The following is a 16,937-nucleotide window of genomic DNA, read 5'->3' as shown; positions in this document are numbered from 1 at the left end:
CACTCCTTGAAATCAACTAGAAAAAGATGATCCAACCGGTGTATATGTGTATGTTTCAGAGCCTTACATCTTCCTGGTCCCTTGGAAATGCCACCCCTTCAAATAAACTCCAGGAAAAAAGATGGAAGGGGGTGGCTTGGGGTGGGTAAAATTAACCCCTCCTGGCTTTGGCCAATGGTTTATTCTTCCACGCTGAGCCCTAGTCTACGCTTAGGAGAAAGAGGCCTCGAATTCGGTGTTTACAGCGGCACAGATTTGGGGTTGTTCAGCTAGAGTATGGTTCAAATCCGTAGTGGCCGGGTTATTATATATCGGAACGGGGTTGGAAGCAACTCTTGGAGCTCTTGCATGAACTATTTATTTTTAAAATGCTCTCTAGCCTTTTTCTTGTGTATTCTTAAACCAGGAAATAGACATAATTCCACTGTTTGTGGAAGAGACAGTTATTAGGGGTACACTCACCTAGTATAGTGGTGTAGGGTTGGCTTTTTAAGTTTAAAACTTATGTTTGGAACCCACTTCACATTTTTGTCTTTACAAAGGTCGCAGAGCACTTGCAAAATTAGAGAATTTGCAACGAAAAATCAATTACTGAACACCAGTAACATGTAGAGCATTGTAGATAATAACAATAACTGACACTTAGGTAGTGCTTTAAGGCTTCCAAAATGCTTTTGTTTTATTTGAAACTCACAACCCTGGAAAGTAAGTGTTCAGACCCTTTTAGTAAACTCAGGTTAAGTAATGGAAAGGAAAGGGCACTTATGTAAGCCTGTAAATCTTGCATGAAGATGATAGATCAAGACCTTAAACAACTTTTTTAATGCTATGCCTCTCCCTGAGGAGAGAAGAGATTATTCTAAAGTAAATGGAATTTGCTGGGCAGAGACCATAAAGCAAGGCTTGCTTTAGCTTCTTGTGGATGTGTTTGGTGCTCTGTGGTCAGTTTTTGGAATTATGGAAGCAACACTTTTCCTCTCCTGATACTGAATTTTAAAAATAATGATACCAAAAACATTTCTCTATTTTAAGTATAAGATGTCTGCAGTGGAAAGGTCACAATATGAGATGAAAAACTAAAGAGTTAAGTTTAAGCATCATTTTTCAAGCAAAAAGGAGCATTTGATGCCAATCCTGAGATAGATGTCTTTACAACGACAGACTATAGTTGCTTATTAAAGCCTGAATTGTATTATTTGTTATCTTTGGGCAGCTGAATCTTTGGTCTCCTAATAGTTATTATTAATAGACAATTTCAATACTGTATGCCTCAGTGTCATTTACCATGATTTATGCTCATTTTGGCTGGATGGCATGAAATGGTAATTAATCTCTATGAGCTGTCTCCAGGGCAGACTTCAAAGGTGCTCAACTAGGAAAAATTCCAGTGCACATTGGTGAGAGTGTTGGAACATTTGACCAATTTTGTCAAGAGTAACTTAAATTTAAATAGGATATCATTATCAAAACTACACATTCTCACCCACGTGCATGTAAGATGTTAGATTGGCACTTATTATTTTGTTATTCTTGGAGCACTTTTACTTGACATTTTCTATTAGAAGGGGTTTTAATGTCACATAAATTAGTTTGGGGCTCAAAAGAAATTAAATCCAAGGGGGCAGCTGGGTAGTTCAGTGGATTGAGAGCTAGCCCTAGAGAGGGGAGGTCAAATCTGGCCTCAGACACTTCCCAGCTGTGTGACCCTGGGCAAGTCACTTAACCCCCATTGCCTAGCCCTTACCACTCTTCTGTCTTGGAGCCAATACACAGTATTGACTCCAAGATGGAAGGTAAGGGTTTAAAAAAAAAAAAAGAAATCCAAATTTTAAATGGTATTTTTTATATATATATATATATATATACATATATATATATATTAAATATAGTTTCCTTTTAAAAATAATTTTAAATATTAGCATTACAGTTCTACTTTCAAGTCCACTGATGGCCTTCCTTTATAGTTAAAATGAGATTATGGTGTTGAAGATTTCCTGGGCCAAAAAAAGATGTGTAGGCAGAGATGGAGAGAGAAAGAGAAAGAGAGGGTGTGTGTGTACACACTTGAACTTGGGACTTTAGTGATCATCTAGACCAAGGATTCTTAATCTGGAGTTCATGAAATTGTTTTGAATAGTTTAATAATCATATTTTAATATTATTGGTTTCCTTTGTAATCTATGTATTTTATACTTTGAAAAACATTATTTTAAAAAGAACATTGACTTCACCAGATCACAAAATTTTTAGTCTCCCTTCTTTTTTATAGATGAGGCAACTAAGGCCTAAAGATATGAAGTGACTTTTCTTAAGGTTATATAATTTTTATTAAAAATGTTATTCTTTGAGGGGCAGCTAGGTGGTTCAGTGGACAGATATCATTCCTAGGTTTAAGTCTGGCCTCAGACACTTCCTAGCTTTGTGTCCTTGGGCAAGTCACTTAACCCCCATCACCTAGCCCTCCTCTGCCTTGGGACTGATACTTAGAATTGATTCCAAGACAGAAGGTAAGGATTTTAAAAAAAAGTTATCTTTTGGGCCAAATTCCTAAATCACTTATACTGTGCTAGTCTGTTTCTTAATTATGGTTTAATTAATGGGGATGTTGCAGAAGGACTCATGATTTTGAATTTTTTCCCCAGTAATAGCAGTATATTTCCACTGATCCATCCATATGTCTTCCTCTGCCCCCTTGGCGACCTATTTGGATAAATTTATTTGAATATAATCCCCCCCCCATCTCACATCCCTCCTCCTCCCTTTCCCTCTCCCTTCTCTCTCTGTCCCCCCTCCTCTCCCTTCTCTCTTCCCCTTCCTCTCTCTCTCCTTCTCTCTCCCCCTCCTCTTCTCCCCTTCTTTTCCTGTCCTCTCTTCCTCTCCCCCTCCTCTCTCTCTCCTCTCCCTCCTCCCCCTCCTCCTCACTCTCTTCCCCCTCCTCTCCTTTTCTCTCCCCCTTCTTTCTCTTCTCTGCCTCCCTCCCTCTCTTTCTGCCTCTCTTTCTCTTATTCTCTCCCTCCCTCCCCTTCCCCACCTCCACTGAGCAGAGGATTCTGATATTGAAAAAAATAGTTTACAGTTACAGTTTTATAAAACAATATGGAAATAATACAACTGATGGACCAGAGGCAGAGTGTTGCCCAAGGTACAGCTAGGTGCTGATTGGTGGGTATAGGAATCCAGTTAAAATCTTTTCGACTCAAAGTTCAGGGGTCTTTTCTATTATACCGTAACCTTGGCCAATCTTATAGGGTAGTTGTGGGGCACAAATAAGATCATGATCTCATAGATAAATGTGGTAATGCTAAATATGATAAGAGAGATGTAGCGGCATCTGGGTGGAGCGCTTGGCTTGGAGTCAGGAAGACCTAAATTCACATCCCACCTCAGATACTTCCTTGCCTAACCTCAGATGCTTCCTAGTTATGTGACCCTGGGCAAGTCCCTTAACCTTTGTTTACCTTAATCTACTGGAAAAGGAAGTGGCATCTTTGCTAACAAAATCTATGGGCAGTAATTGTCTGCTGTGTTTCATGGGGTCACAAAGAGTCAGACATGATTGAATGATTGAGCAACAAATTGTGGGGGGAGAGGGAGAGAGATAGAGAGGGAGAAAGGTAGAGAGAAAAAGAGGAGAGAGGGGGAAGAGGGAGAGAGAGAGAGAACAGAGAGGGAGAGAACAGAGGGGGGAGATAGAGGGAGAGAGAGAACAGAGAGAAAGAGGGAGAGAGAGAGAAACAGAGAGAGGAAGAGAGGGAGAGAACAGAGGGGAGAGATAGAGGGAGAGAGAGAACAGAGAGAAAGAGGGAGAGAGAGAGAGAAACAGAGAGGAAGAGAGGGAGAGAAAGAGAGGAGAGAGAGGGGAGAGGGAGAGAGAAAATAGGGGGGAGAAAGAGAGAGAGGGAGAGAGAGAACAGAGAGAGGGAGAGAGAAGAGAGAGAGAGGGAGAAAGGTAGAGAGAGAAAGAGGAGAGAGGGGGAAGAGGGAGAGAGAGAGAACAGAGAGGGAGAGAACAGAGAGAAAGAGGGAGAGAGAGAAACAGAGAGAGGAAGAGAGGGAGAGAAAGAGAGGAGAGAGAGGAGAGAGGGAGAGAGAAAACAGGGGGGAGAAAGAGAGAGAGGGAGAGAGAGAACAGAGAGAGGGAGAGAGAGAGGGAGAGAACAGAGGGGGGAAGAGAGAGAACAGAGAGAGGGAGAGAGAAAACGGGGGAGAAAGAGAGGGAGAGAGAGAACAGAGAGAGGAAGAGAGATCAGAGAGAGAAAGAGGAGAGAACAGAGGGGGGAAGAGAGAGAGGGAGAGAGAAGAGAGAGAGAGGGAGAAAGAGGGAGAGAGAGGAGGGAGAACAGAGAAAGGGAGAGAGAACAGAGAGAGGGAAAGAGACAACAGAGAGTGAGTGAGAGAGAGAGAGAGTGAGAGAAAGAGAGATGGCTTCAGGACTGCCTCTGGAATAGGGTGCCAGCACAAGTCACTTAACCTCTCTGTCCTTGGCAACTTTTGAAGCCTCTTAGGTTATAGAACAATTGCTTCTTTGCATTGATGGAGGGGGTTTCCTCAAGCCACATTTCCCTATATCAATGAAATCACAAGGTCTGAATCAGACATTTGGGGAAATAAACCACAGTGGACATGACCTGTAACATGTGGCCCAAATGTAAAGCGGAGATATGATCATGATGATGAAATCCTGGTAAACCCAAACCCTCTAGAGGCTGAGTTTCACTTGAAGACAAGGAGAGCTGCCCCCACCAGTTCCCTGCTTCTAAGAATAGAATTTGATTTTGCTTATTCAATGGAGACATCCCATCCGTCCTTTTACAGTGCTGTGGTATAGAGTTGGCACGGAACAGTCAGCCTCATTGGCTGCTATTAGCAGAACTTCAAACACATGCTCAACTCTAAGGTTAACATTAGTCATTAAGGAATCTTGACTTCCCTAAAAGGCTGAACTCCTTGGAGACATTCTATTTTTTGAGTCCTTTTTTGTTATTCAACTCACAAATGGTATTATACGCTTTGGAGATCTAGATTCTTTGGGGGATACAGAAGAAATTAGGAAATAGCTCCTGCCTTTATGACGCAGATAATCTTGTATTTATTGATCAGCCCACTGAAATACTTGCACTTGATATTGATACAAAGCTAGAATAGAATTACATTGCTTTCCCTTTGTCTAAAATATAAGCAGAATTACTCCAGGAGAAAATTATTGGAGGGAAGGGGCTGGTTAAACAAGAGAGAGATATTGCTAAGAACTTCTCTGCCATCCTTTAAAAAAAGTTCCTTAATTGTTTAGGGAACTCTTTGTAACTTTGTGAACTATATAGCCCATAATACTGTCCATAGAGTTCTCTTGGCAGAGAGACTGCAGTGGTTTGCCATTTCCTTCTCCAGCTCATTTTACAGAGGAGGAAACTGAGGCAAATTGGGTTAAGTGATTTGCCTGGGGTCACCCAGCAGTAAGTGTCTTAGGCTGGATTTGAACGTGGGACTTCCTGGTCCATTGGCTGGCGCTACTTAGCTGTTCTACCCCTGCAGTTTCTTCATATGTATTTTGAGGTACTTATGTGTACATTTTTCCCCTGATAAAAGAGATGGTTTCATTTCTGTCTTTGCATCCCCCCATCTAGAATAGTTCCTTAGCAGATTTGGTACACGGTGTTGTTGATTGTGTGACCTTAGGCAAGTCATTCACATGCTCAGTTTCTTCATCTGTAAAATGGGAGTGGTAGAGCAGATGCTATCCAAGGCCTCTTTTAGCTCTAAATACTTTAATTCTATAATGCTAGGTATGTCTCACTTTCCTAATATCAGACTAATCTTGGTTAGGAATAGGAAGATGGGGAGAAAATTTGTTGGTTTGGGAATAAAACTTGGTCCCAAGGGACATTATTTTTGAATCTCTAAATTAATAAAATCTTTTCCTCCAGTTAAATGTAGTGAAATTGGTTTCAGGTTGGCAGTTGAGGAGAATGTCCTCAGGCAAATGCAGAGTATTCTTCCTATATCTGTCCCAGCAATATTACCACATAGCTGTATAATATTTTGCAGCTTATGAATAATTTTAACATTTTTTCCATTTGTAACTCTGTGAGGTGGGATGGTCCTGGACTCTCATCCCTGTTTTATTTTTCATAAACATTTATATGCTGTGTGCCACTTGCACCATGCTAAGAGCTTTACACATAGCTTATTTGAAAATAAATATGGAATGCTTTACAAATTACATTTCATCATTGCGTGGAGGGCTGTGGTAATCATCTTTGGTTCCAGTACATGGGCTGCCAAAGACACTGTCATCCCCATTTTACAGATGAAGAAATGCAGGGGACTGAGAGATCATGTCATTTACCTGAGCTGGTAGAACCACCAATTCCAGTGCCTTTAAGCTCTCTCACACTGCCTCTGTTAATGCCGTGTTAGTTCTTAAATATAATTAGGTGCAACTTTTACCTTTTTTTAGGCTCATTAGCCTTTTGTAGAAATCAGTTTGTGGTTTCTGGACCCTTTGGGGACGGAACTGTCTTTTTTTAACCCTTATTTTTCAATTTAGAATTGATTGCAAGTATCAGTTCCAAGGCAGAAGAGTGGCAAGGGCTAGGCAATTGTGATTAAATGACTTTCCCCAGGGTCACACTGCTAAAAAGTGTCTGAGGCTATATTTGAATCCAGGACCTCCCATCTCTTCAGGTCTGTCTCTATCCATTGAGCCACCGAGGTGTCTCTCCCTAGGGACTGGTCTTTTGCCCAAATGGTGTCTTGTGTAGTTAGCAAAAGAAATTATTAACACTAATTCTGCTGTGGTCTCTACAGAGTATGCTTTAGTCAGGTGTAGATAATTAAGGTGCATGAGCGTAAACCTCATGAGACTTTGATCTGCCTCAGATTTTCTTCTTTTGGCTGTGCATGGCAGTATTTTGGAGACTTGCTTTGCAGATAAATAGTTTAGTCCTTTGCAGTTGATTATCGTTTAATATTTCTGTTCCTGTATACACTGTTTTCCTGGTTCTGCTCACTTTACTTTGCATCAGTTCATTTTCGTCTTTTCCAGGTTTTTCTAAATTCATCCTGTTCATTGTCCAAGATGGTGCAATAATATTCCATTACAACCATAGAACCACAACTTGTTTATCTTTTCCCCAAGTGATGGACAGCCCCTCAGTTTCCAATTCTTTGCCACTATAAAAAAGAACTGCTAAAATATTTTGGCATACATAGGTCTTTTCCCTTATCTCTGATTTTTTGGGGAATACAGATCCAGTAGTGGTATTGCTGGGTCCAAAGGGTAAGTGTAGTTTTGTGAGCCTTTGAGCCTGGTTCCATATTGCTCTCGAGAATGGCTGTGTCAGTTCACATTTCTACCAGCAGTGTTTTAGGGTCCCAGTTTTCCCACATCCCCTCCTCTCCAACATATTTTCATTTTCCTTTTTGCTCATGTTAGCTAATCTGGTAGGTGTGAGGTGGTATCTTAGAGTTGTTTTAATTTGCATTCCTTTAATCAGTAGTGATTTGGAGCATTTTTTCATGTGTCTGTAGACAGTTTTGATTTCTTCCTCTGAGAACTACTTGTTCATGTCCTTTGGCCATTTTTTTTTTGAATGGAGAATGCTTTGTATTATATACTTGGCTCAGTTCTCTATATATTTGAGACATGAGGCTTTTGTCAGAATGCTTGCTATAACATATTTTGCCAGATTTATTGTTTCTCTTCCCATTTTGGTTTTATTGCTTTTATTTGTACAAACCCGTTTTATTTAATATAATCTTTATGAGACTTTAAAAAAGAGCAGCTAGGCAGATTGGCCAGTATGAAAGTAAAGGAAAATAACAAATATGGAGGGGATGTGGCAAAATTGGGACACTAATACACTGCTGGTGGAGTTTTGAATTGACCCAACCATTCTGGAAGGCAATTTGGAATTATGCCCAAAGGACTTTAAAAGAATGCCTGCCCTTTGATCCAGCAATACCACTACTAGGTTTGTACCCTAAAGAGATAATAATGAAAAATGTTTGTACAAAAATATTCATAGCTGTGCTCTTTGTGGTGGCAATTTTTTTGGGACAATGATGGTGTGTCCCTCAATTGGGGAATAGCTGAACAAATTGTGGTATATGATGGTGATGGAATACTATTGTGTGTAAGGAATGATGATCTGGAGGATTTCTATATGAACTGGAAGAACTTCCAGGAACTGATGCAGAGTGAAATGAGCACATCCAGGAGAACATTGTGGGGCAATCATATGTAATTGACTTCTATGTCGTTGGCACCTGTGCCATAGGTTCATCATCACTGGCCTAGCCTTTTCCTTGGAAGCCTAGTCTTCTGCCTTGGAACTGATACCGAGTATCGATAGGAAGGAAGGACAGGCAAGACAGGACAGGACAGGAAGGAAGGACATGGTGATTTCAGAAAGAGCTGGAAAGAGCTACATGAACTGATGTAGAATGAAACAGGAGAACATTATACACAGTAACAGCAATATTGTGGGATGATCAGCTGTGATAGATTTAGCTACTCTGAGTAGAAAAATGATCCAGGACAATTCTGAAGGACTTATGACAAAGAATGAGTTGGAATGCAGATCAAAGTGTGCTATATTTCATTTTAGCTTATTTATGGTTTTATTTTAGGGTTTTGATTTTATATGAGTATTCTCTTACAACAATGAACAATGTGGAAATATGTTTTGCATGATAATACATGTTTGTAACACAGATCAAATTTCTTGCCATCTCCAGGAAGGGAGGGGTTATAAGATAATTTGGATCTTCTAACTTCAGGAAACTTATGTGGAAAAATGTTATTTTCATGTAATTGGTAAAAAAAGAAAATAAACAGTAAAAAAATCAGAAATAGTAAAACAAAGAAAAAAGAAAAATGGCAGAAGACATTATCTACTAAGAAGTAAATTACAGTGATTGGTGTGTCTTATGCTACTTCAGGGGAAGATATCACATCATCAGAAAAGCAAAAACCTTGAATTTGTAATATATAACTTGAGGGCACAGGATGTGAGTTCAAATGTGGCTACAGATAATAGCCGTGTGATCCTGGGGAAGTTAACCCTGTTTGCCTCAGTTTCCACATCTGTAAAATGATCGGGAGAAGGAGATGGCCAACCACTCTAATGTCTTTGCAAAGAGAACCCCAAATGGGATCATGAAGAGTTGACACATTTTTATTCATGTCTGATTCTTTTTGTGACCCCATTTAGGGTTTTCTTGGCAAAATAATTGACAAAACAATAACAAAAAGCTGGGTATGAGCCACTTTCATATATAATTATCTCAAAGCAATGAACTTCTAAATAATCCTTTCTTTTTTTGTTTTTGTTTTAAAATTTTATTTAATTGATTAATTAAGAAAATTTTTCCTTGGTTACATGATTCATGTTCTTTCCCTCCTCTCCTCTCACCCCCTCCCATAGCAATTCCACTGGGTTTTACATGTGTCATTGATCAAGACCTATTTCCATATTATTGATATTTGCATTGGGTTGATTGTTTAGAGTCTACATTCCCAATCATATCCCCATCAACCCGTGTGAACAGGCAGTTCTTTTTCTTCTCTGTTTCTTCTCCCACAGTTCTTCTCAGTTCTTTTCTTTGAGGCTAGTCTTTTGACCCTGTTGGGACAAAACTCTGAAGAGACATTGAAAGTTCTTTTGTTAGCTTGAATCCTAACTCCAAGGTGTGAGGATGGCCTTGAGCAGCAGTACTCAAATATTTTGGGTCCTAAGACCCCTTTGCACTCAGATTCCTCTTCCTTAAGAACTTTTGTAGAAATCAACCACATGCCAGAATTGTATGTAATTAAAATTGGAAGTTTGGAACATTTTTTTTTATAAATAGAAGGCAATATTCTTGCAGTACAATCTGAAAAATACTGAGACTGAGTTAGAATATGTTAAAATTGTCATCTTTGAGAGGCTGATTTGACTGAAAAGAATCATATTAGAGCAAATGATAAAAGCAGGAAAAGGCTTTTCCAGGACAGTTTGGCTTTCACAAACAGAACTCCCATTGTAGGATGATGTTCTGTAAAGCCCTTTCTTCATGTGACTAGAAAAATATTTGGGACAGAAAGATCTTGAGCATAAGGGTTACTGGAGGAGTTGGTCTGAGTCTTAATACACTTGGTTACTCAGAATTATAGGGAGATACTTAGTTTTGCATTGGTACTTGTTAAATCGTTTTTAAACTTTTCAGTTTAAGCATTTGGTGGGGAAATTTCTGTTAAAACCCTATTTGATATCCCCAGACCTCTGTTCTTTTTCTCTCTTTCCCATAAACAGTTGCCAAGAGCATTCTATTTCTCTTGCAATTCCTTTCCTTCACATCATTCTTCCTTGGTAGACTTATATAATTCAATTCTTAAGAGTTTTGATTTTATCCCTTTGATTTCTGTCTTCTACCAATCTAGACTTAAACTCCCCTATGTAGACACTCTTCAAGAGTAATTAAAAAGTAATTCCTAATTAAAAATTCTTGACATACCTCCGTCTGACCACAGCTTATCATTTCCATAGCTTCAGCTTTGCCCATAATTCTTTCTTCCCTTGCTCCCCATCTCCAGGTCTTGCAATTTCTGTGACTACTATACCTCTCCCATATCTTCCCCCCCCCTTCTCATACTGACACCACCTTCAGGCCCTCTTCACTTGTAACCTAGATTTTTTGCAATGACCTCTTTATTGGTCACTTTGCATCAAATCCTCATTTCAAATAATTGTGGCCAAAGTGATTTTTCTGAAGTACAGATCTAACCACTCCACAAACCCCAGTGACCCTCTGTGAGACAGCTCACAGTGGATAGAATGTGTTAGACTTAAGGTCAAGAGATACTTGTTCAAATTCTGCCCGAAACACCAGGTCTGTGATCTTGGGTAAATCTGCCTCAGTTTCCTCAGTGGAATGGGAGTAATAATACCTCCCTTCTAGTGTTGTGAGGATTGAATGAGATAAAATATGTAAATTATTTTGAAAATTGTAAAGCACTATATAAATATTAGTTACTGTTGTTGTTATTGCTTATAGAATCAAATCTAAGCTCCTCTTTTTATTTTTTTTCAGTTTTATTTTATTTTTTCCTGAAAATTTTATTTAATTAATTTATACTGTTTTTCTTTGGTTACAAGATTCATGTTCTTTTCCTCTCCTACCCCCAAGCTCCTCTTTTTAGTAGCTAAACCCTTCATAACTTGGCCCCAACCCATCTTTCCTGATTTACTGCCATATTGACCTCACATCTCTCAACTATAACACTCCACCTCCTATCACCTTGCCTTCACACTGATTGGCCCCTGTTCCTGGCATATACTCCTTCCTCACTGTCACCTGGTAGAAACCCTTTTTTCCTCCAAGACTTAATTCATAAGTTGCCTTTTGTTTGTCCTTCCTGATTCCTGCCCCCTCCTCATCAACTAGTGCCCTTCCTCTCAAAGTATCTTTTTTTTAAACTATTTTGTGCTTTTCTTAATTGATTCTGTGTATAATTTCCTTCGTTTTATTCATTGTATTTGTTTCTTTGATACTTTAGTCAAGTGCCTGGCACATAGTAGACATTTAATAGTTTGTCTTTTATTTTTGAAGATCGGGGACGTCATGAGTGATGTCTGTTTTTACTTGCCCATGATTGGATTGAAGTGAGGCAGAGTTATACCCAGTCACCAACCTCCCTCTCTCTTCCAGAGTCATCCATATCAAATGGTGAAATAAAAGTAAGGATGGCTGGTGATGGTCCAGGATGCACTGGATGACCTTGGCATCTGCAGTGCATGACCTTGGCATCTTTGGTGTCTGTAGAGCCTGCTTCAGCGGCCTTCATGGCCATGGAAGCGACATGTTCTCATTCACTCATTCCACCAGAGGAAGTCTTCACACACTTGGGGTAGACATACCCCTAACTCACCAACAACTTAGTGGTCCATCAGTTATCCTCATCCTGGTTTAGTCTGTTTTATCGGGGTGTGGACACTCCACCTGTGACAGCTTCTTGGAGCCCCAAGTGGAAGTTGGGTGAGAAGTGGGCACCAAAAGTGGATGAGCAGCCCTGGGCAGGGCTTGCTAAACTGTCACCTCAGAGATGCTCATCCTTCCTAAATACTCCGTACGCCCTAGACTTAATAAAAGACACTATTTAAAACACTTATTTATCGGTTGAATTGTTGTGGTCAAAAATGAACTGGTGGCCCGTCTTTCTAGGGGATGAGCCACTGTTAATTTATTTAGCAAGACAATTCCTCAGACAAGACATGTACCCCTAGGCTGGAGGACTTGCAGCCTTTCCAGCGTGATAGACCTGACCAGAGCTTATATTTGGCTTCCCTAGAACCCAGCACCATCCCCCTATCCTGATGAAACACAGGGAAAAGGCCTTCAGGGAAAGTAGTATTGCCTCCCTCAATGCTGAAAAATTCCAAATTTGATCAACTCCGTTCTGATCTGGCCATTTCCCTAAAAAATGTACAATTTGGCAGAATAAAGGAAGCATGCTTTTTTTTTTTTAATTTGTTCTTGAAAGGGGCTCTGTTTTGTGAGAAGCAGTGTTTAAGAATCTCCATGCATTGGGCCAGTAAAATGCTTCAGTGGTTGCAAAGTTCATTTACTAGTGAAGTATACTTAGCTAAAATGATTGTAAATCAGCTCACCAGTCTTTTTTGTTTGCTTTAGTATTATCATGGGAGCGTAGATAGAGAGCCAAAAGGGACCTCAGAGGCCTTCTAGGCCATCCTTCTCATTTTGCAGAGGTTAAATGACATGCCTAAGGTCACACTTTTTCCATTTTAAAAATAAGTCACTTGTGTGATTTTTTTTTTTAAATATCACAATAACTTCCTGATGCATTTTCCCGTTCCCACTTGGCTTTCATTTGTAACAAAGGAAATTGAAACAAAATTTACAAAACAACTAAATCTGACTACATACTTCTCAGGACCTCCACTCACCTCTTCATCATGGTATGGAAATGTCACTCAACTCCTCATTCTCTTTTATCTCCCTTCTCTCTGTGACACACACACACACACACACACACACACACACACACACACACACACACACGAGTGGTAAGGGCTAGGCAGTTGGGGTTAATTAAGTGACTTGTTTGGGGTTACACAATTAGGAAGTGTCTGAGGACAGATTTCACCTCAGGTCCTCCTGCCTCCAGGGCTGCCTCTTTCTACTGATCCACCTAGCTGTCCCTCCTCATTCTCTCACTCCCTCTACCCGTAATATACCATTAGTTTTCAAGTCCCGTCTTTCTACCTTCATCTCTCATATTTACCCCCTTTTGATGCTCAGATCTTCCTGACTCCAGGCCTAGCCCTCTGTCTACTCCTACCACCCAGAAACAAGTGATTCAAGTCTTCCAAGCGAATAGCATTTTAAAAAATTTAATTTTATTAATTTTTTTCCATATTGTTCATTTATATGAGTAATCTTATAAAACCAAACCCCCAAACAATTGAAAAATTGTACGCTTTCATCTACATTTTGACTCTTTAACAGTTCTTTCTCTGGTGGTGGATAGCTGAATAGTATTTTTTTGCTTGTATATTTAACACACATGATTTGGGTGTATCCTCAAGCCTGGGTCTTTTTTGTAATTAGTGATATCATCTGGAATTTCAGGAATGACTACATTACATACACCCTTTTCTCTATTGGTCTCTTGAGCTTATTCATTCATTCAGCAAATATTTGAGTGTCTCTAGTCAAGGTCCTTTACCATGTGTTTTAGATTTTGGGAGGAGAACAGAAAAAAATCAATGACATGGTCTCTCCCCTGAAAAAGATTACAGTTTCATAATGGAAGCAGGATGTGCATAAAGATGGGTATTTGATAAATGGTGGAGAAGTATTAGACCAGTAGTCAGAATTTAGATGAGAAAAAGATCACTTTGGATGGTGATAAAGGAAGTTTTTTTCTAAAAAATTAATTAAGACTATTTTTCCATGGTTACATGATTCATGTTCTTTCCCCCCCTCCTTCTTTCCCCCTCCTGGACAAGCAGTTCCACTGGGCTATACATGTCTCATTGTTCCAAACCTATTTCCATATTATTCCTATTTGTAGTAGAGTGATCATTTAAAGTCAAAATCCCCAATCATATCCCTATTGAACCATGTGATGGATCATATGTTTTTCTGCATTTCTACTCCCACAGTTTGTCCTCTGCTTGTAGATAGTATTTTTTAGATCCCTGCAGATTGTTCAGGGACATTGCATTGACCCTAATGGAGAAGTCCATTACGTTCGATTGTACCACAGTGTATCAGTCTCTGTGTACAATGTTTTCCTGGTTCTGCTCTGTTCGCTCTGCATCACTTCCTGGAGGTTGTGCCAGTCTCCATGGAATTCCTCCACTTTATTATTCCTTTGAGCACAATAGTATTCCATCACCAACATATACCACAGTTTGTTCAGCCATTCCCCAATTGAAGGGCATCCCCTCGTTTTCTGGGTTTTTTTGCCACCACAAAGGGTGCTATTGTGAATATTCTTGTGCAGGTCTTTTTCTGAAGGAAGTTTTAATGGCATTCCAGGATAGGTTATATTTTCAGAGGTGAATATCGAGGGTGGATGGATAGCTCATATTTTAGGGAATAAACTAAATTAGGGGAGAAGAGGGAGGAACATGCATATCGTGGGTTTTAGGGTTGGTGGCTGGAGAGTCCTTTTGTTTGAGTATACATGGAGTGTCTTTGGGGTCAATCAATCAGCAGCTTTTTGTCCCACATCTATTATGTGTGAGACGACGCTGGTCGATGGGGATACAATTCCATTGAATGAAATCATAATCCCTACTCCTAAAGACTACATTCTTGGGGAAGAGGAACAACAAAGGTGATCTGAGCATGTACAATACAAATGATTGATTGTCATCTAGTTGTTGCAGGCGTGTCTGACTCTTCTTGGCAAAAATACGGAATTGTTGGCTGTTTCTTTCTCCAGCTTATTTTATTGATGAGGAAACCAAGGCAAACAGGGTTAAGTTATTGATGAGGAAAGCAAGACAAACTTGCTCAGGGTCACGCACAAGTAAGTGTCTGAGGCCAGATCTGAACTCCAGAAGATGAGTTTTCCTGACTTCAAGCCCAGCTCTGGGTCTGCCCACAGAATAAAAAGAGGAATGAAATCTAAGATAGTTTGAGAGAGGACATGGGCTGTTGAGAGCATCAGCAAAGGCCATATCCAATGGGATGAGAAAGGCAGGTTGGGGCTAGGAACTCAATGGAGGATTTTAAATCTGATCTTTTTAGGCAATAGGGAGTTTTGGGAGGTTTTTGAGGAGGAGGAGAGAGATATGGCTTGATCTGCTTGAAGAAAATGACATTGGGCATAGGGCGGTGGGTAGACTAAAATTGAGCCTCCAAGTGGGGAGACCCGTCGTTAGGTGATTGGAGAAACTGAGGCAAGAGGCAGCGAGGGGATGAGACTAGAAAGATAGGTGGAGGTCAAATGGTACAGAGCCTTCAGTTCAAAGCTTTTCCCCCTGCTCAAAAACTTTCTTCCGTGGCTTCCCCCGTGCCTTTAGCATCATGACAAGATCAAAGTTCAAGGCATTTCCCTAAGATTATTCTGATGGTTTGGAATGAGGAATCAGGAGCCCTGTTAGGATTCTGTCAGCAGGCACGGAAGCAGAGCCCAGAAGTAGGATGGGAGAAATGGAAGGAGAGGAGGCGTGTGGAGGTTAGCCGTCTTGTGACTTTGACCCAGAGAGGATGTTGGCATTTTCTCTGGCTGTTCCCCATCATGTGGAATACTTACTATGTTCTTCATCTTCCCTTCCAGTGACTGTCTTCAGGTCTCTGCTAACATCTCACCTTCTACAAGAAGCTTTTCTCAAGTTGCCTTTAATGCTAGTGTTGATGATCTCCAATGTATCCCGTTTCTTATTTTTATTTCATTTTATATTAATTTTATTATTATTATATATTATTAGAATTAATTTTATATTTAATTTTAATTTATCCTCATCTTGTTTATACAGAGTTTGTTCATATTGTCTCTTCTGTTAGACTGTGACTTGCTTGAGAGGAGAGACTATATTTTGTTTCTCTTTGTATCCCCAGAGCTTAGCATAGGGTCTGGGACATAATCTGTACAGTTGACTGACAGGAGGAAGAGGAAAACCTAGGGCGAGAGGCGATCTACTTTATTTCCTTGAGGTAACTGAGACCTGGAAAATTAAGAGACTTGCTTGAGGCCAGATAGGCTGTAAGCTTTCCAGGCGAGATTTGAAATCAGGTCCTCTGGCGTGTGCCACATTCTCAGGGTTAATTTTTTTTTCCCTTTAACCATATTGCTTCAAAGGCTACAAATAGTAGAGAACATGTTTCCTACCCTAATGGAACTTGGAGTCCAATTGGAGAGACATAAATAAAATGTTGGACGTTTCAGTGATAAACCACATAATATTGACTAAAAGAAAGGTGAGATCATTTTAAGTTAAATTAGTGTGGGAAGGCTTCTTGGAGGAGGTGGGATTTGAAATGAGCTTTGAACAGTATGTAGGATTTATATAAGTAAAGGAGTTTATTCCAAGAAGGTGAGAACAGTCTGAAGAGAGCCATAGAGGCTGGAATGAGCATGGCAAGAGTGGGCAGAAGGGAAGGCCTTAATGGAATAGAATGTTTGAGTTGGGGAGTAGAAGTTAGGGAATATGAGGCCAAATTATTGGGGGTGGGTGTGAAGGGGGTTATATAGCTTTGTTCTGCAGTCTGTGTTAGGGAAGATAGAGCCACTCTGATGAAGAGACATAGATCATAGATTTCCAGAAAGAAAAAAAAGACAATAAATACCATGATTTCACAAAAAGAAACATCCCAGTTGCTCCATACTGAGAAAATTCTTGACTGGTATTGAGGCAGGAGTACTTAAAACCTCTGGTCTTTTCCACTTACATAATTTAAAATTTTTTAAAAATATAGAA

At 39.9% G+C, this 16,937-nt stretch overlaps 1 protein-coding gene across 2 annotated transcripts in view; it reads left to right on the top strand.

Annotated features, from left to right (window-relative positions):
* The window catches only part of CYFIP1 (cytoplasmic FMR1 interacting protein 1), a 148,373-nt gene that overhangs the window by 1,335 nt on the left and 130,101 nt on the right, over nt 1-16,937 (top strand). The window lies entirely within an intron of this gene.

The sequence above is a fragment of the Monodelphis domestica genome, chromosome 8 (genome assembly GCF_027887165.1).
Source record: "Monodelphis domestica isolate mMonDom1 chromosome 8, mMonDom1.pri, whole genome shotgun sequence".
In the NCBI taxonomy this organism is placed as follows: Eukaryota; Metazoa; Chordata; class Mammalia; order Didelphimorphia; family Didelphidae; genus Monodelphis; species Monodelphis domestica.
Note: the sequence above shows the minus strand (reverse complement) of the source record. Positions and strands in the feature narration are given on the sequence as shown.